This window comes from Schistocerca piceifrons, chromosome 2 (genome assembly GCF_021461385.2).
Source record: "Schistocerca piceifrons isolate TAMUIC-IGC-003096 chromosome 2, iqSchPice1.1, whole genome shotgun sequence".
Classification (NCBI taxonomy): domain Eukaryota; kingdom Metazoa; phylum Arthropoda; class Insecta; order Orthoptera; family Acrididae; genus Schistocerca; species Schistocerca piceifrons.
This window is the reverse complement of record NC_060139.1, coordinates 38669787-38694059: the sequence shown is the minus strand read 5'-3', so window position 1 is coordinate 38694059 and position 24273 is coordinate 38669787.

The window sequence follows — 24273 nt, the reverse complement described above, 5'->3', positions numbered from 1 at the left end:
GCAGACTTGGGCTCGTTCCACACTTAGGCCGGTATTACACTATCAAATTTCTTTGTCAAATATCTTTGTCATAAATCTTTGTCAAAGATATTTGATAGTGTAATAGGAACTTTGTCAAATTTCGTCCAATATTTGATCAAATCTAGGGCCTCGCTGTCGATTTGATGAAATAAATCGCTTGTCTTCTGTTCACTGCAATATGACATGTTACCACATGGAGCGCTAGCATCGCTGCAGCGTTCTGTCGTCTGTAGTGTTTTTATAAACATTGCCGGTAAATACAATTGGTGTGTGCCGACAACTACAAAATTAATAGAGATGTATGAAGCTGATGAGGCGCTTTACAACGTGAGGCACCCTGAATACAAGAACAGATTAAGAAGATTGGAGACCTGACATGACCTAACCTAACCTAACCTAACCCTCTCCTGTAGCAAGGAATCGGAGTGTTATAGTGAGCCTGTCTTCTGAAGATGTTGCAGTTCATAACTGAATATTGTGCTATGTGATATGAGGATACACTTCACTGAACACATACAGAAGTGTATGCTCATCCATTCTTAAGTAATTGATGTACGACTTGACGTCTTCCACTGTAAGCTCACGTAACAGGTTTTGTTGAATGCTTTTATCGTGTCGTCGTAAAACCCACGGCTTCACCCAGATTAGATTGGTTTTTCGTTCCATAGATCCGTGCTGAGGAGATCCTCGTGGATGTGGAACATGTCAATTTTTTTTAAGCTGAAATAACAATACTAATAGTATGAGTATATACGATACATCATTTGTTTCTATTAAAAAATTCGTCAATGGAGTAGAAGGAGTTGGCCACTAGTAAGTCTTTCAGGCTCCTTTTAAACTGATCTTTATTTGTAACTAAATTTTTTATGTTTGCTGGCAAATTATTGAAGATGAGTGTTCCTGAGTAGTGGACCCCTTTTTGAACTAAAATAAGTGCTTTTAAGTCCTTGTGCAGATCATTTTTGTACCTGGTATTGTATGTATGAACTGAGTTGTTTGTTGGAAAAAGAGATATATTATTTAGGACAAATTTCATTAAGGAGTAAATATACTGAGAGGCAGTAGTTAAGACACCCAGTTCTTTGAAGAGGTTTCTGCAGGACGTCCGTGAATTTGCTCCACAAATAAAACGTATTACACGTTTTTGGACTCTGAAAACTTTTGTTTGACTTGAAGATTTACCCCAAAATATTATACCATATGACGTTATGGACTGAAAGTAGGCAAAGTATGCTAGCTTTTTCATTTTTATGTTGCCTGTGTCTGCTAACACTCGCATTGCAAAAACAGATTTGTTAAGGCGTTTCTGAAGTTCTGTGGTGTGCTCCTCCCAACTGGATTTATTATCAAGTTGTAACCCCAGGAATTTAAGACTGCCAACCTCATATGTATGGCTCCTCTTTCTCCCCCACTCCTTTTCCGCATGCGCACACAATTCAATTGCGGTACGTGCAACTGCTGCGGTTAATAACAAGCCATCTTGAACTTTGACGAAAAATTTGATGACAGTGTAATACGCCTTCTAACGCTACGTCAAAGATCTTTGTCAAATATATTTGACGGAATACTTGATCACATCTTTGATCAAATCTTTGACAAAGAAATTTGGTAGTGTAATACCGGCCATAAGATGTGATCCAATATTCCGTCCAATATATTTGACAAAGATCTTTGACGTAGCGCTAGAAGGGGTATTACACTGTCATCAAATTTTTCGTCAAAGTTCAAGATGGCTGACAACAACTTGTTATTTAACCGCAGCAGTTCTACGTACTCCATTTGCATTGTGTGCACATGCGGAAAAGAAGTGGGGGGGAAAAAATGGAACCATACATACGAGGCTGACAGTCTTCAAAGTCCTGGGATTACAACTTGAAAATAAATTCAGTTGTGAGGAGCACACCACAGAACTGCAGAAACGCCTTAACAAATCTGTATTTGCAATTCGAGTGTTAGCAGACATAGGCAACATAAAAATGAAAAAGCTTGCATACTTTCATTCCATAATGTCATATGGGATAATATTTTGGGGATAAATCTTGAAGTCAAACAAAGGTTTTCAAGGTCCAAAAGCGTGTAATACGTATTATTTGTGGAGTAAATTCACGGACCTCCTGCAGAAACCTCTTCAAAGAACTGGGTATACTAACTACTGCCTCTCAGTATATTTACTTCTTAATGAAATTTGTCGTAAATAATATATCTCTTTTTCCAACAAACAACTCAGTTCATACATACAATACCAGGTACAAAAATGATCTGCACAAGGACTTAAAAGCACTTACTTTAGTTCAAAAAGGGGTCCACTACTCAGGAGCACTCACCTCCAATAATTTGCCAGCAAATATAAAAAATTTAGTTACAAATAAAGATCAGTATAAAAGGAGCCTGAAAGACTTACTACTGGCCAACTCCTTCTACTCCATTGATGAAATTTTTATAGAAACAAATGATGTATTGTATTTATTCATACAGAAACAAATGATGTATTGTATTTATTCATACTATTAGTATTATTATTTCAGCTTAATTAAAATCGACATGTTCCACATCCATAAGAATCTCCTCAGCACGGATCTATGGAACGAAAAACTAATCTAATCTGGGTGAAGCCGTGGGTTTTACGACGACACGATAAAAGCATTCAACAAAACTTGTTACGTGAGCTTACAGTGGAAGACGTCAAGTCGTACATCAATTACTTAAGAATGGATGAGCATACATTTCTGTATGTGCTCAATGAAGTGTATCCTCATATCACAAAGCACAGTATTCACTTAAGAACTGCTACATCTGCAGAAGACAGGCTCACTGTAACACTCCGACTCCTTGCTACAGGAGGGGGTTATGTTAGGTTAGGTTATGTTAGGTTAGGTCATGTCAGGTCTCCAATCTTCTTAATCTATTTTTGTATTCAGGGTGCCTCACGTTGTAAAGCGCCTCATCAGCTTCAGACATCTCTATTAATTTTGTAGTTGTCGGCACACACCAATTGTATTTACTGGCAATGGTTATAAAAACACTACAGACGACAGAACGCTGCAGCGATGCTAGCGCTCCATGTGGTAACATGTCACATTGCAGTGAACAGAAGACAAGCGGTTTCTTTGATCAAATATACAGCGAGGCCCTAGATTTGATCAAATATTGGACGACATTTGACAAAGTCCCTATTACACTATCAAATATCTTTGACAAAGATATTGGACAAAGATATTTGACAAATAAATTTGATAGTGTAATACCGGCCTATGCGGATGATCCGCGCTCCGCGTTCCGCGCGCGTCATGGTTCACACGGTCGGGCGGCTGCGCGCGGTTGTGTGCAGTCGAGTGGACGCGGTCTTCCCTGCACTGTGCTGGATCTCATCTGTGGTGTAACACATCGTTCTGCTTGATCGCATGTATAGAGATGAGCTCGCTGCAAGTAACAGTCACTTCAGCCTATATGATATACAAAAAGAGAAATTCCACGCGCGAGAGACGGTTTTGGTTGCATCCTATGGTGAAACAAAGATGTACGAAAGGAGCGTTCGTCACTGTATTCCGAATTGCGCAAAGACGAAGGCAAATTTGATAATATTTTCGCATGTCTATTCGTTGCTTTGACGAGCTTCTTGGTAAAATACAAGACAACCTAACACTTGAAAATCTCAAAAAGATACTTATTACCCCAACAGAACGAGTAGCAGTAACCTTAAGGTAAGAATATGAATATGTATACGGATGACGATTAACTTTAATAATATATTTAATCATTCAAAGCTTTGCTACAACTATGTATTACATTCGTTTGGCAACAGACATTATTACATATGTAGTGTATTACTACTGAATTCCTATAATTTTTATAACATATCCCAAGATGAAGACTACGTTGATTGGGCTATAGATGGTTGGGGAGTCGCAAATTGTGTCTGTACGGACGGATCCCCGCGGTACTGCGTTGACTGGTTAGGATGCTGTTGGGATATTGAAGGTGGGGCGTGGGTAAAAGAGGTCGGTGGATAGTGGAAAGAGCTGATGGGAGCTGGGGGGGGGGGGGGGGGGGGTGTATGTTTAAATTAGCCTGATTTGTTTGCTTAATCGACATAAGCAGTTGAAGTACCTGAGTACGAAATAATAGCTTCTGATCAACATTTAATGTCTTCACAGAGAGCAACAGCGAAACAAAGAATGCTCGGTCGTCGTCTTCCTCCTTTTCCTTACCATCTTTTAATAATATAAGTAAATTATCTTCAAATGTTGTGTTCTTCATAGGCCTCTTCCTCTGGAAGGATTGTTTTTCGGTGTTGACATTCAGTTGGAGATCATCGGTTTGTTCTTCAGAGGGTTCGTCTCGACTGTTTTCTGCGAGTGCATTGTTGTTATACAGATTATCTTGCACGACCGATACTGAGTCAAAGTTACTCTCTCTTGATGCATCTCGGAGACGGTCAAGAAAGTGTAACTGCTCATGGTAGATGTATTTTGGTCTCTCAGTTGCTGCTAATCCGGATCTCGTTTGATTTATTCTAGTGAGGCTTTTAAAATAGGCATCCTGTGCGGTTTTCCATCTCGTCTGGACCTTGTCAACTGAAACAACAAGGCCGATAAGTCTTTTATTACTGAGGACGCGTACATATATTATTTTGAGAAGGAATACATCTAAGGTTTTATGTCAGCGTAGCCGGCATAATATCTAGAATTAAGTCTACTTTCCTCTGTGAATGGACGTAAGTATCAAATATATGCTTTACACGTTACAGGTATCTTGGAAGCGGAAACACGTTTACAGGTCTGCATTACTCTTATTTAATGGGTGCATCAACAATTGGACAGATTACGAGGCAGGTGAGCGCCACTATTTGAACTACGTTAAGAGAAGAATGCATGCCTGAGCCGTCAACAGACAAGTGAAACGAAATTAGCTATGGTTTCCAAAATGTCGCCAATTTTCCTCATTGCATCGGAGCCCTGGATGGAAAACATATTCGTCTAGTAAAACCCATTAAAAGTGGATCACTTTTCTTCAATTACAAGAACTATGTCTCCATTATTCTTATGGCCATCTGCGACACTAACTATTGTTTCACGTTCATTGATGTCGGAGGATACGGAAGGAACTGTGATTCAAATATATTTAAAAACAGCGTCTTTTGAGGGAAAATGGAAAATTAAAGTTAGCGTGACCCCCACCAAAGCCACAGACAGGTAGACACGACTCTCCAGTGCCATATGTTCTTGTGGCAGACGAAGGCATGTGTTAAGGCCGTATGCGCGAAAAAACATGACTCACAAAAAGATTTTCAATTACCGACTTACCCGAGCCCGAAGGTTTATTGAATATACTTTCGGAATATTAAGCCACAAGTGGACGGTTTTTCTTGATCTAGCAGTATCTATTGTCAAAACGTGCTGCATTTTGCATAATTTTGTTAGAGTAAGCGGCTTCGAAGATGTGGCAGGAACTACACCTGTCGGTAAATCGGGTAATACTGTACGAGATAAATTTGCGGAATATTTTGTTGGTAGAGGAGCTGTGGCCTCGCTGGAATCAAAAATTCACTGAACACAGGCCACTTATCTCAGTGACAGAAATTTGCGGTTGTGTACAATTTTTCTACATAATCAGTGCTTGCACTGTGCATAAACTGAACTTGTGAATGTCTATAATTCTATAATTGTAAATCATTGTATTTTGTATAGAACTACAATAAAAACGCAAGAGAAATATGCGTCTACTTACACACTTTTTCTGATCTGCCTCGATCAAACCTTCAAAGCCGAGTATTATATTTGCACAGACGTCTAAACTGTGTGGTGCCCCATTCGAATACGTGACTAGTGTAAGTAGGCTGTTTATGTTTTCTTATTGGCAACGTTACGTAGCGGTCTGTGTGAGAATCACTGGCTGTGCTGTGAGCAGTCTGTGGCTGGTTTGCATTGTTGTCTGCCATTGTAGTGTTGGGCAGCGGCAGCTGGATGTGAACAGCGCGTAGCGTTGCGCAGTTGGAGGTGAGCCGCCAGCAGTGGTGGATGTGGGGAGAGAGATGGCGGAGTTTTGTAATTTGTCATGAACTGCTATATATATTATGACTATCAAGGTAAATACATTGTTTGTTCTCTATTAATATCTTTCATTTGCTAACTATCCCTATCAGTAGTTAGTGCCTTCCGTAGTTTGAATCTTTTATTTAGCTGGCAGTAGTGGCGCTCGCTGTACTGCAGTAGTTCGAGTAATGAAGATTTCTGTGAGGTAAGTGGTTTCTGAAAGGTATAGTGTAATGTTACTCAGGGCCATTCTTTTGCAGGGATTTTAGAAAGTCAGATTGCGTTGCGCTATAAATATTGTATGTCAGTTTAAGGACAGTCATGTATAATTGTTCAAAGGGGACGTTTCATATGTCGACCCTTAGCCGAGGATACCTCACTGGAATCTTCTGATTTTTTCTTGTAGTTTTTTTAATTAGTGTAGATTTTGTTTATTGCTAGCGCGTAACTGTAGAGAGAATCTCCTTTGTAGTTGCAGTCTTTTATTGTTGTACAGTAAAACAGTTGTGGCATGCATGTAGATTTGCACCAAGTATTTCGCAGCTGCGCTGGCAATTAAGTAGACATTATTTCCATTGCTATGTTATTTTATTTTGCTCTTCAAATTGTTCTTTTCTGTGTTATCGTGTGAAATATTGTGGCAATTATGGCGTGTGAAAAACGTAATACTAGGCTCCAAAGTAAACTAAGAAATGACAGTGAAGACGAAAGCAGTGTGTTAGCGCCGCAGAGTAATGCATTAACTAATGTTCAAAGTAGTAATTTGCTAATAGCGCATAGGGAGATGGAGCAGGCGGCAAACAATGGCGTAGGCAGTGAAACAATTAGTGAACAGGGAAGCATTATCGATCGATCGATCGGCAACAGCTCGCCTCAGGAATCGGGAATGACAGAACACAATATTGCAAATACTGTAGACTCAGGTTTTGGGTTCTCACCGTTTTCTCAAATGAGTCAAGAAACATTTTCTGCTTGTCAAAATGTGAATGTTGCCGATGCAACTTCACTGCCGAAAAGCACTGAGGAACATGTTTCAGACACCAGTGCATTGTTATTAAAATTAATGCAACAAATGGGACAAAAGCTTGAAAAGTTAGACACAATGGAACAACACCAGAGACAAACACAGCAACAGTTAGACACAGTGGAACAAAATCTTAAAAAGTTAGACACAATGGAACAAAATCTTCAGAAGTTAGACTCATTGGAACAAACTCTTGAACAAACACGTGAAGATTTAACTACTGAGTTACATAACATCGAATCGAAATGTCAAAAAGTCTGTAATGACGTAAAAACACAAATTTGTGAGCATTTTCAACCTATTTTTTCGCGGCATGAAAATGCATTACAGAATCAAGAAGCAGCCATAAAAGAACTGCAAACTATTGTTCATGAAAATCATGAGACCTTGCAAGCTAAATTTGACTCAGTTGCATCTACCGATTCGGTTACGCAACTTGCAAAAACTCAGGAAAACTTAAAGGACACAGTAGATACTCTGAAACGTGGTTCAGAAAAACACACTGAGGAAATAAGTACACTATCGGAGAAAGTAGCCGAACTTTCGGATCAATTCACTAATTTATCTACGAAGGTAGATGATAATCTGAATGACACAAAACCGGCAGTCTTTAATGACACAGAAGAGAGCGAACAAATTAGGAAACTGAAACAAAATCTGAATCAAATTAATACGCAACACCAAAGAGAAATCCGGGAAGTACAAGATCAGCTGACACAGGTAATACAAGAGTTACGTATTTCAGAGGACACTCGCGCTCCAACACGGGAAGAGGGACTTAGAAATACGGAAAAGCCGCAAAATAATAACACAGGGCATTTCGGAAGTTATGAAAGAAATTGGCAATGTGCACCGAATTTTGAGATGGAACGGCCGACACGACCTAACAATGACCGATATGCGACTCGCCGACATGATGATTTTGACTATAAACTGTTCATTACTACACGTAAATTCAAAACGTTTAAGAGTTCTGCCAACGACATTCATCCACAAGCATGGCTCCATCAATTCTCTCATTGTTTTCCTCCCAACTGGTCGTTAGAACACAGATTAGAATTTATGTGTGGCTACTTAGAGAATGAACCAGCTGTAAGAATGCGATCGGTCATTCACGATTGCCACAGTGAAAGGGAATTTTACCATGCCTTCTTCTCAGCATATTGGTCTCAAGCCACACAAGACCGAGTAAAACATGGCATCATAATGATGAAACATTTCGAACAATCTGAATTCTCCAGTCTTGTGAAATATTTTGAAGACATGTTGCAAAAGAATCAGTACCTGTCAAACCCATACAGCCCCTCAGAACTCATCCGCATTTGCTTAGTCAAATTACCTGAACATTTACGACACATTATTTTGGCAGGACGTTGCAAAGACGACATTGAAGCCTTTCAGGGACTCTTACAAGAATTAGAAATTGACACAGGCAGTCGCCGGATGCGAAAACAGGAAAACAATCACTACAGGTCACATACGTCACAATTCCGCGATGACAGAAACAATAACTGGACGCGACAAGCCTATTCTTACAACGTAAATCGTGACCAAAACAGACACCACCTGTATGACAACCACTGGCAGAGTAATAGTTACAGAGAAAGATCGCATTTCCGTAGTAATGAATACGACAGAGATAACCATAGAAACAGGCAATATGGTAACGAGAACTATTATTGTCAAGGGAGACAGAATAATTTCAGACGCAACAGTTCAGCGCGCAGTTACGATTCAGGAAGAAATTCTCCACCACATAACCGACAAGAAAGAAACTACAGGAACTACTGACATGACGACAGACGAGATAATCATAACGACAGACCTGAATTTCATCAGAACTGGCGGGATTCAAACAGAGCAGGGCACTTTTGACAACGTGAATTTGTAGAAGCTAGGTCTCCTAATCCCAATAACGACGCGCGCCAACAAAGGAACAGACAATGACTCGCACCGCAGGCAGCCGCGTGCGCCGGCAGGCTCAGGAAAAAAATAGCATACATGCTAACCTTGAGAAAAATTTTAGCATTCCTTACCGACGTATACAACATGATTCAAATCAAACTGTGAGTACTAGGATGAGTCAAGGTTTACACCACATTTCACATGTAAAACCGTTTATTGAGAGATAATCTGCTTTTTAACTTAGTCTTCGGTATAAAACTTTTCACTTCACATTTCTAGTATGCTTTGTCAGACTTAAGATACTGTTAACATGCAACAATGTTTGAAGTTAAATATCCAGTCTAGAACCTAGGGAACATTTTTAAACAGAAATTACTAATGCATTGTTATAGTGAACAGACGACACAATGTTGTTATTTGTACATTCTTGCTTGTTAGTTGCACGATTATGTAACGACTATAAGGCTCACATACTTAGAACATCTACCAGTACTGCTAATGAGATTTTAATGCGACATTTTGGTTTTTTTGAAAATACATTCTGAATTTAAAGTGCTTTCTGAGAGATACCACAGATGTTAGTTTATGTGACAGCTACACGATTTTTATCAGGACGCTACTAATGAGTGACAATTTACAATGTTGCTTTTGCGGTGTATCTGTTTTATATCTGCACAGTTTTCTGAATTCTTCTGGAAAGAAAAACATGTTTTAGTAGTAACTTTTGTGGTATAGCAACAACGAGACAGCCTTTTTCGTGGCACAACAATACGTTACTGTACAGTACTTTCTTCATCACGCCAATAAGCATAATAACTACGATATCTATACGCAAAGCATTTCACTTTTGTTTATCATGAGGTAAGTACATTGACTTCTGCAGAACTTAGCTTTCGGAGGACAATAACTACGACACTTCCACAGAGATTATCTTACAGCAAGACGCACATTTAGCGCTACAGGACATGTATTTGAGTGATTAATTTTGTACTTAAAACATTTATTTTTAAAGATTTTTGAATTACAAAGAAAGTTTTCCGTGATACATTTCATTCCATTGCTGTAATCTGTAACACCTGAGGGTATACTTACATTAATCCTCAGGGGGGTACAGGCTTACTTTGTGTACCATGTGTGTGGCAACCACAAGGAACCCTAGCTAATATGGTATTTGCTTATACAACTTTACACATCGGTACCATATTTCTCTAACACACAAATCACACAGCTATCTGATCATGTAACTGAGAGAGACAAACATTTATTTTACTATATCAGTGACAGATGTTTACGTAATTACACAGTTGGATAACTTCACACTTATGAAACTGTTCATATTTTTTCGGAACCATTGTGATACTATGAGAGCTTTGAATGATGTATTTGGTATGGGATCATGATTTTTAAAATATGTTTGAGGCAGATGACACTATTGACTTGAGCAGAGAATTTTTTTAGGTTTTGAAATTATGGGAGGAAGCTACGACGATTTTGAGAGTTGACTGAGGTGTTATGATATTATTATTACGATGAAGATGTGTATTATGCTGTTGAGGTATGTTTATGATCAATAAGCTGATGCTATATGAGGAATTTGATTATGCTACGTATTTATTATGATGAAATATTGAAGAAGTGTCAACGAATGTGTATATGTGTAATAAGGTAAGGAATACTGAGTAGTATTTAGGGACTCTGATTGGTGAAAAAGTATGTTGGAAACCAAGAATCGTACTTTAAGAGTTATGAAATGTGCGTAAATGCGTGAATGTATCACAATGCCGACGAAAACTTTTTGAACACTGTTATATTCATTGGATTTTGTTTCTACACATTTGCAACGCAAATTCTCGACCTGCAAAATATTTTTATATGAGACTGTCACTGTAGCGGAAACCGGTGTCGTAAATATTTCGGCAAGAAAGTGACCTTCACGTAATACGTCGTGGGCACGACGCATTACGTGGGCAGCTGCGCGACAGACGCCTGGAAAAAAGCCTTTCAGCGGCACAGGTAGAAAAAAAAGAAGGGAGGCCATTATCCTCGCTATTGACATTCCTTTGTAGAAAGCATCGCCAATACGTCACTCTCAAACTTGAAAACATATGATTATACTGTGGAGCTCTTAATTTATGATATTTACTAAAATGCCTAATGAGACGATGAGAAACATTTCACGGCTATTGTCTTACTTGTTGAGAAAAATGCCATATGGCTTGCTTTATGTATTTATTTACTCATTTTGTTTAACATCTAGTTTCTAGCGGCACTGCAGCTTTGGTTAAAATAAAATTTTATAGATGTACTAATATAAATATTTTCTGTCTACAGATCGAGTAAATAATAATTTTTTTAAAAAAATGAGGTAGCACAAAAAGATATTTACCTTCACAGGAACTGCATTCATAATTTTCTTTTCAAGTACTTGGTAACTTTTTTGGTAGAATAACTTCTTGTGGTGCACCACTTTAATTACATAGACATTAAGATGCGATTATACATTACCTTTATCTGCATTGTTGTCTTTAGTGTACTATTTTTTCTGCTTGAGCTTTGTCATGCTTAGGTATATGTTATAGCATTTACTGCAGCTGTTTGCCAGGCATAGTGCTACTGAATTTTAATTTGTGTTACTCTGCTAAGCCAGATTTATTTTTCTTGTTTGCTGCACGTTGCCTTATATTAGTTGTAATACTGCAATTGCTTTGCCAGTTTGAATTTTTTGTCATTGATGTTTGTGTTACTTGTTTTGTGCTGCTGCATTGCCTCGTCCCTTAGTTTAGCATCTGAGCTCAGTAGATTTAAGTTAGCTTAAGAGGGGGTAGACTATATAAGAGAATGAGTTGCGATGAATTGGAAGAAATGCATTGAGAAGATATAAGAAACACATTTTGCAAAAATGAGTATTGTGCAATGAGAAATAATTATTTTGAAAGAAATATGAATAGAATACAGAAAGCAGGTATAGATAGGACTTTTTGGGAATAATGATGAATGAAGGGAGATCTCCAAGAAGTAAAGAAAGTTTTGTTTGCAAAATACTGCAGTAAAACAAACCCTGTCCTTTCCTTTTGTATTATTATGCTATGTGTTTGTGTACCCTTGTGTATTTCTTTTCTTCCTGTCTGTGTGTACTGTTTCATAGAAATTTTTTTCTGTTCTAGTACTAAGCTACATTCACTATGATGAGGAATACTGTTATCCTCAAATATAATTTGCATTTATAATATGTTATTTTCTTTGTAAAGATGTTTAGACATAATTTATTCTGTTTTGTTGCTCATATGTGAAGCTGATGTTTCAAAAGTTATTCTGATCTTTTATGTATGAATTTATGTCATAATTCCTGTAACATTGATGTATATGTTATTTCGATTCTTTTGTAAAGCCTGTACTACTACAGGGTTACCTGTATTGTTATGTTCTTTAATGATGTATTTTGTTCCTTTGTAATTGTATTCTCATGTTATAAAATTGTAATTGACACCAGTTTATCAAACTAAGTAACTTGCAAGCATTCATTTCACTGCACACATTTCTGTTGGTCATAGTATATGGACAATATGTGAGAAGTAGGGACTGTTAGTGTTTGCGCGTGTGTTAATAATTCAGCAAGGGACTGGAAAACAGCATTGCTGGTTCTAAGGACAATTTCAAAAACTTTGTGAGTGCACAAGTGGTGGTTTATGGACTTGCTATATTGTCCACAAGACTCTTCGATGGTGATTGTGCACCTGCACAGTCACAACAGATGGCTGCTGGCCATCTCTTCAAGGACTACAGTGGGTCTGCATCTTTGATGACCCACCAATACCATCATCTCTTCAAGGACTACAGTGGGTCTGCATCTTTGTTGACCCACCAATACCATTATCTCTACAAGGACTGCAGTGGGTCTGCACCTCTGATGGCCCACCAAAACCATAATCTCTACCAGGACTACAGTGGGTCTGCTCTGTGATGACCTAACTACCAATATTCTTCAAAACGTCGACTGACTCTGCTGTGGGTTTGCTCTGTTGTGGACCAATACCTGTCTGCATGTCAAGAGTCAGCACTGTCTTTCCATTGGAAGGACAACACTACTTCTTCAAGACTGCATGGAAATCCACTACTTCCGTGTGCATTTTCTTTTACTGCTCAGACTTTGAGAAAAACACTGCAACGTTACTGTGATGAACGATTAGGACTGTCTTTATGGACTGTGAGAAAGTTTAGCTTTTGACCAACATTGTATCAATAAGTGTGTGCATTTGATTTCTTTGTTATTGTAATTATGAAAAATTTTTTCAAATCATTAGTGGCCACTGCCCAAAACAATTTGTAAAATTTTTTGCGGGGAGCATGGGGGCTATGTAAGTAGGCTGTTTATGTTTTCTTATTGGCAACGTTATGTAGCGGTCTGTGTGAGAATCACTGGCTGTGCTGTGTGCGGTCTGTGGCTGGTTTGCATTGTTGTCTGCCATTGTAGTGTTGGGCAGCGGCAGCTGGATGTGAACAGCGCGTAGCGTTGCGCAGTTGGAGGTGAGCCGCCAGCAGTGGTGGATGTGGGGAGAGAGATGGCGGAGTTTTGTAATTTGTCATGAACTGCTATATATATTATGACTATCAAGGTAAATACATTGTTTGTTCTCTATTAATATCTTTCATTTGCTAACTATGCCTGTCAGTAGTTAGTGCCTTCCATAGTTTGAATCTTTTATTTAGCTGGCAGTAGTGGCGCTCGCTGTACTGCAGTAGTTCGAGTAATGAAGATTTTTGTGAGGTAAGTGATTTCTGAAAGGTATAGTTTAATGTTACTCAGGGCCATTCTTTTGCAGGGATTTTAGAAAGTCAGATTGCGTTGCGCTAAAAATATTGTATGTCAGTTTAAGGACAGTCATGTATAAATCTCTAAGGGGACATTTCACTAGCAGCCGCGCGCGGAACGCGGACCATCCGCTTAAGTCTGCAACAGGCCTAATACACTTACCGTCAGTAGTCGCACGCTGTGGAAATAATTTACTTAGCATATCACAGTTTGGATTCCAGAAACGTTGCTCGGCTGAGAATATTATTTCCACAATCGCTCATCAAATAGCACAAGCCTCTTTTGGTATTTTTTGTGATGTCTTCAATGTCTTCAGAGGTGCAGATGATGACACACTCTTAGAAAAACTCAACTTTTTATGGAACTGATAGCTTTACACACAATCATACTTGACAAAGAGAGTGGAAAAGGTTGTGTTGAATAATTCAGAGAACGTCGAAACAGTAGAAATTTTTAGTGACTGGGGTAAAATCACAAAGCGTGTCCCACACTTTTCAGTCTGTGTCCACTCCTATTCCTTATATCTCTGAATGAACTTGCACGTTACGTTCCACAAGCATAACTAGTACCTTTTCCAGACGATAAATAAGTCCAAGTAGATGGAAACCAGCAGAAGAGGTAGTAAATGATATTTTCCAAAGAATTATTAAGTGGTTCTCTGAAAATCGAGCCTCCGTTAATTTTCAAGAAGCACACTGCATTCAGTTCTGTGAAACAAATAGCGTCATACCAAAAGTTGGCGTAGGGCATGAGCAGGATTCAGTGATAAGGTTATAATGTTCCAAATCTTTAGGTTTACATACTGATGAAAACTTGAACTGTAAAAAGCACATTAGTGAGTTTGCCAAACAACTAAGTTCAGCTACTTTTGCTCTTCGTGTAGTTGCTAATCTTGGAAACAAACGTATCCGCCACCTGAGACATTCTACTTATTTCGACTAAACAATGTTGCGGGGAGTAATTTTGGTTACCCAAAAGCGGGGAGTAAAATTGTTGTGTCGGTTACTATTGTGGGAATAAGTACAGACACAAACAAGGAAGGAGAGAAGGTGAGCCGGCCGGGGTGGCCGAGCGGTTCTAGGCGCTACAGTCTGGAACCGCACTACCACTACGGTCGCAGATTTGAATCCTGCCTCCGGCATGGATGTATGTGATATCCTTAGGTTAGTTAGGTTTAAGTATTTCTAAGTTCTAGGGGAGTCATGATCTCAGAAGTTAAGTCCCATAGCGCTCAGAGCCATTTGAACCATTTTTTTGAGAAAAGCTGCGATGACCAGTGGCAAGAATCCAAAATGATCTGTACATGAAACTTTAACTGATCACTTTATTTCTAAAAAGAAAAGAAACTTAACTTGGTTCTTATGCTTCACGTGCCTCCTATGTACAAGTACTTTACTCTCTATTACTACTCGCACAACGCAGGCTAAGTAACGTGCTTCTATTACTACTGATGCTCTCGAAGACTGCGACCGAACTCGGGCCAACCACCGATGGGCGGCTGGTTAAATCAGCATTGACCATAGACTTACGAAATAAAAACTAGACCGCGCATTGGCGCTAGTGTCGCGTCCCCACATTGAACGTGACAGAAGCCGCCATTTGCAGGGAAACACTGCGTAAACAGGGTTCGTTCGTGTACTGCTTTTAATTGTAACAGTATAATGGAAGCAAAGACGAAGACGGAAACAATGTTACATTTCACAGGTCAGTCATTTCTGGTTGTTTGTTACTTTCTATTACTTGTATATAGTATTTTCATGGAGATATAATATATAATGAGCGTTTGTTTTTGTTTAGGTATCACCTTACAAACGATTTTCTAAATCGGAAATGGATAGTTGCTACTCGGAGAGAGAACTTCCAACCGACAGCAAATCATTTGCTATGCTCTCTTCATTTTGAAGAGAATTGTTACATGGAAAATTATGTAAATAGACGTCAACTGAAGGACGATGCTATACCGACAGTATTTGGATTTGCAACTCATTTGAAAAAGGTATAGTGTCCTGGAAATCGTGCAATATAGGGCTACGTTAAATAGTGTGGAAATACTGTCAGCGTGTATAATTTAGAACGTTCCTTTTCCAGGTTACCAAGGCAATCAAATATATATTAAGTATGAATCAGAGGTAGGTCGAATAATTGCGTTTAGATACTTAACATGTGTTGTCAGGTGGTGATTATACTTCCCAAATGGTCAAATATTTGATCAAATGTTGGAAACTCAACCACTTTTAGAGGTACTATCAGTATCAAAAACTAATGTGCGAATGAAATTCCTACCATATTTAAAGTGATATGGGTTATTACAATTAATCATACCAAAATTCGAGTGTAGACAATACTGTGATAAACAAAAGTAAGCGTGCAAAATGTACACAGTAGTCGGCAAAAAGCAAACAGGACCTGACAGGAAAATTACGTGAATTAAATAATAATCGTAGTGTCTGCTACTTTAAAAGTTTCATGTGATTATCTAATGCAAATAACTCGATGTCAACTCCCTCCACCTTGGCAGGAAAGAGCCTTACATTCTTAAATTTCGCGTCTCTATGCAGACGTATTGCGCAAATTAGGAAACTTCATTCATTTAAGTATACTTTTAAAATAGACTCCAATACTCAGTACTTTTTTAATCGAACAGGTGTTTAATTTGTGCTTCAATTTGCTCTTGTTGCGTCTCATATACGTCAAATCACAACCCCGGTGCTAGGATTCATCTCTGCAAATGGCCTCGATCAGCTGCTTCAATTGGGGGACAGCTGCCTCGCTTCTCCGCTACGGCGAGGTAGGGGCTTGGCATTGACAGGGGAAGCTGAACTCTGTCTTGCTGGAGGTGTGGCGCAGCCCGCTTCTTCCATTGGCGCGCCTATTTGATGCGGTTTCGCGGCGCTGCTCTGGTGGTGTGTAGTCGATGCTTTAGGACTGCACAGAAATACTGTGTGATGTTCAGCCACGGACGTCACGTGGGCACCACTTCAAGGAGAGCGGCATTTTAACTGCACCGTCGCAATACATATTTTCGCTAGTGAAATTCGTCATAAATAATCCATCACAATTTGAGGAGCAGAGTGATGGCCATATCTACAACACTAGAGGGAAGAGTGACCTTTATTAGCCATTGTAAACCAGTCAGCGGCTGAGAGAGGAGTTCAGCATGGAGCAACAACATTTTTTGATCATTTTCCCAAAAGATAAAATGCCGGACAGACAGCGAAACAAATCTTAAACCTAATTTATAATTATTTATCTGGGGCAACTGCTTATATTCCACTGACGAATATCTTCTAAAAAGCTGGTAGCCAGATAAAACTTATTACTAAATGTAGTTGCATGACTAGCATCATACCGATAGTGTTATCACTAACCGTGTATATGTAGTCCGTAGGTTGACTGGTTTCACATTATTTGTATAAAGGAATCGTTCAGATGTCTATTTGGAACACGTAACTAACCAACTAACGCACCTGAAACTAACTTATCTTTCTTGATTTCCTTTGGTGAGCTGTAGCTTGGCTGTCTTATGGATTTTAAGATCCCTCCAAAGACACAAATACAACATAGGCTGTGGTGTCACCGCCAGACACCACACTTGCTAGGTGGTAGCTTAAATCGGCCGCGGTCCATTTAGTACATGTCGGACCGCGTGTCGCCACTGTGTGATCGCAGACCGAGCGCCACCACAAGGCAGGTCTCGAGATACGGACTAGCACTCGCCCCAGTTGTACGACGACTTTGCTAGCGACTACACTGACGAAGCCTTTCTCTCATTTGCCGAGAGACAGTTAGAATAGCCTTCAGCTAAGTTCATGGCTACGACCTAGCAAGGCGCCATTAGCCTTACATAGTTTGATAGTTATAGTATGAAATGTCTCATCAAGAACATTGTAAACCAAAGGACTATATAAAAGTTAAGTATTCGAGGAGCTGCATACTTTTCTTATTAGCTTTCACTACTTATCCTGTTCCAGAATTCACGCCCGTCTGCGTTAGATAGCGAGCATTTCGGCCTTCCTCTATCTACAAGGTGTTGGCACATTTGCCAACACATCATAGGCTTTCCTGGCTGGTGTTTACTTCAGTTAAAACTTAAGAGATAGGAGGCAGTGGTCGATATATAAAAATATTAGCTGAACCGTCAATTAGGGCGGTTCACAAACAACAACTCAAATACACATGTTATTCCAAAGCGTTATAGTGGAAGTAGAGGCCAGGAGGTGCTGGTGAAATAACACACGCTGCTAAAGATACCTTTTTATTTAAACTTTCTCAGTAATAAATTTTTAAGTCTGGCACTTTTTTAAAAGAACAATTTCGAAAGCAATTTCCAATAGCTGACAAATTTTCTTTATGAAAAGGAGATTGCAAGGTATGATGTTAACAACTTCCCAATAATAAGATTTTAAACATGACATATCTTTTAAAAATAGCTCTATGTAAAGGGTATTGCAAGGTTTGACGTTACTAAGAAGATTTTAAACTTGTTATATCAATAAAGGAACAAATCCAAAAAACAAAAAAAAACTTTAAGTAGCTAGCTTGTACTAAGCAACAATGGTTGTCTCTCGCCATTTATATAACTAATATTTGTTACAAGATAAATGTGAATAAGCCAGCACACAAACCTTCACATTAAAGGCAGTTCCCAAAAAAAAAATTCCTTAGCTCGGTGAGGGAGTGACACGTGTAAAGGGGCCCAAATCACAATAGGCGGAATAGTTACTGGTGGTCTACAGGGCCACAGCAGATCAGACCCAACACTTCCATTACAAGCCGCCACCTTCCCGAGTTACTCGAAACCAGAAGATGTAGCAAGGGCGGTGCCTGCACAGACTCCGAACCACGGAGACCCGCGACACCGACCCTAAATCACCCAATCGAGGTGTGAATGGAAACGGCCCGACCAAGAAGCAATTACCACATTCCCGCGGACAGACAAACTAAAACTATGGTCGGGCGACCCCAACAAAACCACTGGTGAAGAAACTCATACACTTCACTAGAACTTGAAAACCTTCTCTTATACACACACACACACACACACACACACACACACACACACACAAAAGCCCCGCTCGCGCCACCACCTCTCTCGGTCACCGCCCAGTACGTACTCCTAGATCGTCACGCGACCCTACACTTTCTCCACCTCCCGCCAGACGGCGGTAGTGATCCAAACAGCGCGCCAAACCTAAAGAGCCACAGCAAACACTAGACGCGAAGCGAAAGCACTCCGCCTGGCGCGCTTTTCGAAGAGCCGCACACAACTAAGGCTCATTAGTGATGTTTCGTCCTCATCTGCGGGAGATGTCTTGCTGATTCATCTCTGACGACGTCTCGTGCTTATGGACACGAAACGTCAGTGAGTAATCTTGTATGTCCACCATGATCTTAGAGCTTGTAAATTTTAACTGAAGTGTCTGACGCACTTCCTGAATACAGCCTATAATAGATGTCCCACGCCCTATTTATGCGGTGCATTCACAATTACATTCTGAAAGACTGAAGTCTGACGGCAGGAAAGTAGGAAATAATGTCGCAAATGTCGACGGTGTGCGCTGTGTGTCTTGTTTACATTCGATCGCAGTGTTTGCTATTGACAACAGGAATGCCCTCTGTAACTCGGAGTGTTCAAGTCTGCATTCTGTGTGTATTGTATTTGTATTCCAGCAGTGTTAGCTGTGCGTTAACAGTAACACACAGCAGTACTATGGACAGTGCTACTGACAAGGGAACCTCCCCATCGCATCCCCCTCAGATTTAGTTATAAGTTGGCACAGTGGATAGGCCTTGAAAAACTGAACACAGATCAATTGAGAAAACAGGAAGAAGTTGTGTGGAACTATGAAAAAATAAGCAAATATACAAACTGAGTAGTTCATGGGAAGATAGGCAACATCAAGGACATTGGGACAGCAGGAGTGCCGTGGTCTCGTGGTGACGTGAGCAGCTGCGGAACGAAAGGTCCTCGGTTTAAATCTTCCATCGAGTGAAAACTTTAATTTTATATTTTCAGTTTATGTGACAAGCTCTTATGTTTTCATCACTTTTTTGGGAGTGATTATCACATCCACAAGTGTACAAGTTAGGTGTGTCGACAACATATTCCTGTCATGTGACGCACATGCCGTCACCAGTGTCGCATAGAATATATCAGATGTGTTTTCCTGTGGAGGAATGCGATCAAATGTTTTCAGTTCCGATTGGAGAGGCACGTCCTTTCGTCTACTAATCGCACGGTTTTGCGATGCGGTTGCAAAACACAGACACTAAACTTATTACAGTGAGCAGAGACGTCAATGAACGAACGGACAGATAATAACCATGCAAAAATAAAGAAAGTAAAATTTTCACTTGTGGGAAGACTTGAACCAAGGACCACTCCTTCTGCAACTGCTCACGCTACCACGAAACCACGGCGCTCCTAAGCTCATGTACTCCTTGATGTTGCCTATGTGGCCAATGGACTACTCAGTTTGTATATTTTGCTTATTTTTTCACAGTTCCACACAACTTCTTCCTGTTTTCTCAATTGATCTGTGTTCGGTTTATCAAGGCCTATCCACTGTGCCAAGTTATAACTAAATCTGAGGGGGGTGCGATGGGGAAGTTGCCTTGTGAGGAAGAGTTGGACGATATGCACCTCGTATACGGGTTCACTGAAAGCAATGGGAAAGCTGTGATGAGTTGCTCCTGCACTGACGGCAACCACGTCACAGTATTTTGGCACCCAAAGGATTTTGTGCCTCGTATGTTTTGGTTGTTGTATATAATAGTTTACTTCACTGCTATGCCTGAGCAAGGTGCGGAGAGATTAGCACACTGGACTCCCATTCTTGAGGACGACAGTTCAATCCCGCGTCCTGCAATTCTGATTTAGTTTTTCCGTGATTTCCCTAAATCTCTTCAGGCATTTGCCGGGATGGGGATGGTTCCTTTAAAAGGGCACAGCCGACTTACTTTCCCCATCCTTCCCTACTTCGTTGAGACGGATGACCTCGCAATCTACTCTCCTTCCCAAATCAACCCAACTCAACCTCATTGCCGTGATGGTATTTTCACAGAAACCTGGTTTACTGCAGTAACAAGCCGATAAACCATACATTATTACTCTGTAAAGAGTAGCCGGAGACTGTGGAGCCCTTATAACAAAGTACTCAGATCGTAACAACACAGGTAGAGCAGGTTGTTTGACAACTTTATACTCAGGTACTTTTCAGCCAGGTACCAGGTATTGCATCAGAGGGAGTCCCAGTTGGGAAAATTAGGGGTGGAGTATCCAGATCCGTCATTCACCTTGCAACGAACGGAAACCTCACGAAAGCCGGGGTATGGGAACTGGTACAATGTGTTAGAACGAAATATTTAACGTCAAATCGTGAATGATGAAATGAGCAGAAAGAAAGTCAGCTGCGAGATTGCACTGCCTTATCACATTGTTCAGTCTACATAGTGAAGCACCAGGTCTACCGGTATGAAATGAGCGTTAAGATACAAATGTGTCGATAGGGAACATTTGTTGTGAACGAGCCTAAATTTTTGTTTGTTTGTTTGGTATGATATCTGTCAAAGATATTTAGTATACATCAAGTCATGGAACAAACAAGAGCGTATGTTTTCATCGTGTTAACAATGTCGTATTTTGTACCAGAAAGTGATGATTTGCGGAAAGCATACATTTTTTGTTTTCATTTGAAAAAAAGTGCTTCAGAGTCGCATCGAATGCTTGTCGAGGCATATGGTGACCATGCTCTAACAGAAGCAACATGCAAAAGATGGTTCAACGGTTCAGAAATAATGATTTTGATGTAAGAAATGAAGAACGTGGAAGACCATCAAAAAATTCGAAGACCCCGAATTGCAAGCAATATTGGATGAAGATGATATTTTGTGTCAGAAGCAAATGGCAGCAATGCTAAATGTTGCAAAACAAACAATTTCTGACCGTTTGAAAGCTATGTGAAAGATCCAAAAGTGTGGAAAATGAGTACCGCATGAATTGAATGAAAGACAGCTGGAAAACCGAAAAACCATTTGTCAAATTTTGCTTCAAAGACATGAAAGAAAATCAATTTTGCATCGAATTATTACTGGCGATGAAAAATGGATTTATTTTAAGAATCCTAAACGGGAAAAATCATGAGTTAATCTGGGACAACCATCAACATCGACTGCAAAACCAGATCGATTCGGCAAGAAGACAATGCTCTGTGTCTGGTGGGATCAGAAACGTGTGGTGTATCATGAGCTTCTAAAACCCGGTGAAACTGTGAATACTAATCGCTACAGACAACAAATGATCAATTTGAACTATGTATTGATCGAAAAAAGACCAGAATGGGCAAGAAGACATGACAAATTAATTTTTTTACACGACAATGCACCTGCACACAAAGCAAAACTGGTTCAGTATACAATACTTGGCCGTGGGCTGCTACCCCACCCGCCGTATTCACCAGACGTGGCCCCTTCCGACTACCATTTGTTTTCATCAATGGGACACACAATGGCTGAGGAACACTTCGATTCCTACGAAGAAATCGAAAATTGGGTGTCTGATTGGTTTGCTTCAAAGTCCCAACATTTCTATTGGCGTGGTGTCCACAAATTGCCATAAAGGTAGTCAAAATGTATAGGAAGCAATGGTCAGTACTTTGAATAAAATGTTTTTACTTAACAATTCAAAATTAGTGTTTCATTTTCACAAAAAAACGCTCATTTCATACCGGTGCACCTGGTACATGACAGACAGATTGAAGCAAAAAAAGGAGTATGATGCCTCAAACGAATGCACAATCATTCGTAGTAAATTTAGAAGTATGAGAACATTCTAAATAATTTCTCATACACTCGCTGGTAACATTTTGGTGTATGAAAAAGGACTTTACAACATTGTAAATTCGTACAAACTATTTATACTAGTTACAGACTTGGTGTCATCTTGGAGGAAAATAGATCTTTTTTTTATTCACATGGTATGCTAGTATAGAATTGCGCCGTCACAAGTGCTAGCTGCAGTTGCGGCAAAGATGGCTGCCCCTGCCGATCCCAGCGTTTCTGCTGTTTGTTTTATTTGAAGAGTCGAAGTCTTCAGCAACTCTGCAACCTAATTTTCGTACACAGTACAGTAAAGACCCGTCCTCCCCCAGTAGGGCTGCTATTTATGATTGTCGTACGTATTTACTGAAAGTGGACGTTTGGTACGATGTGACAAATCCTCAGTCGTCCCCATGCGCATGGCGTTGTCGTAGAGCAAGCGAGACAGACCGTTATGAACAATCCTGCAAAATCGACCCAACTTGCTTTTAGAGAGCTAGGTGTCCAATATATGACTGTCTGGCGCAGGTTAAGAGAACTGTAGCATCTCCGACATTTGGGATTCCCCAAACGTCCGTTATCGAGGTAAGTGGAGGGGCTAAGGTTGTGGGGCGGCGGGTTTAGTTATGTACTTCTGCGATGATGATAATTGTACAGTTCGCCGTCTTTCTCACACGAGCCTGGCAACTAGTTTTGTGGTCAGCCAGAAAGCGAAGAGAAACATACTGACCTTTGTTTCCAGTCTGCACAGCCAAATTCAGGTCCAGGCCACGGAAAGAAACGTTTCTATTCTCCTTCTACTTAGCGGGATCAGGACTATGATTTTAAATGAAAGTATAAAGGTCTAGTTAATACATATATTCAGTAAAGTCTCTCACATACAACACTTTGAAATGCACAATGTTCTATTGACTAGTAAATCTTCCTACCATAAATAACACAACTAGCAGTTCAGAGGCGACCTGGTTGGTACGTTCCTACCAGCTTGTCTTTCGCCATGACTAAAATGCTCAAATAACTGTTTGCAATAAATGTTCAAAATTAACGCTCGCCATAAAAGTAGTCGCCACTTGCCACGCGTATTTGTAATTATCACAGACAGCACACTAACAGTCATTTCGGCTAATTCTAAGTGATCCAGCATGGTGTACAGTCATCAAGAGTTCACTATCCGTTTTTACCACAAATATGCGCTTAGTCACAGTCCGACTCTGACGACATCCGGGGCAGAGCGCAATCCGACGTTTAACAGACGTGGAACTTAAAGTGGCTGAGTGCGAAGTGAACCTTCTTATTGTTTTTTTCTTTTTCTTTATTTTATTTTCCCTTTATACAAAGATGAGCCAACAGCGGCGTACACATGCCACTCTTCAGCCAACAGAAAAAACATGTATTGAATATGGAGACATAGAAACGGAGAGACATGAATGTTAAAAACAGAAGACACACACAAGAATAGTAATGAAGGCGTTCGTCGGAAGGCACTGGTTTCAGAAACAAGGTCCACAGTGCATACAAACGAACTTAATCAGTTTTACACTCGAACGAAGGAACACACCGAAGATAACACTGACACACAGGAACGAAGAAAACACCTTTGCACGAAACACTGGTGACGATCTTTGGCACAGAAAACACTGAACACACTTGATGAGATGGGGTGG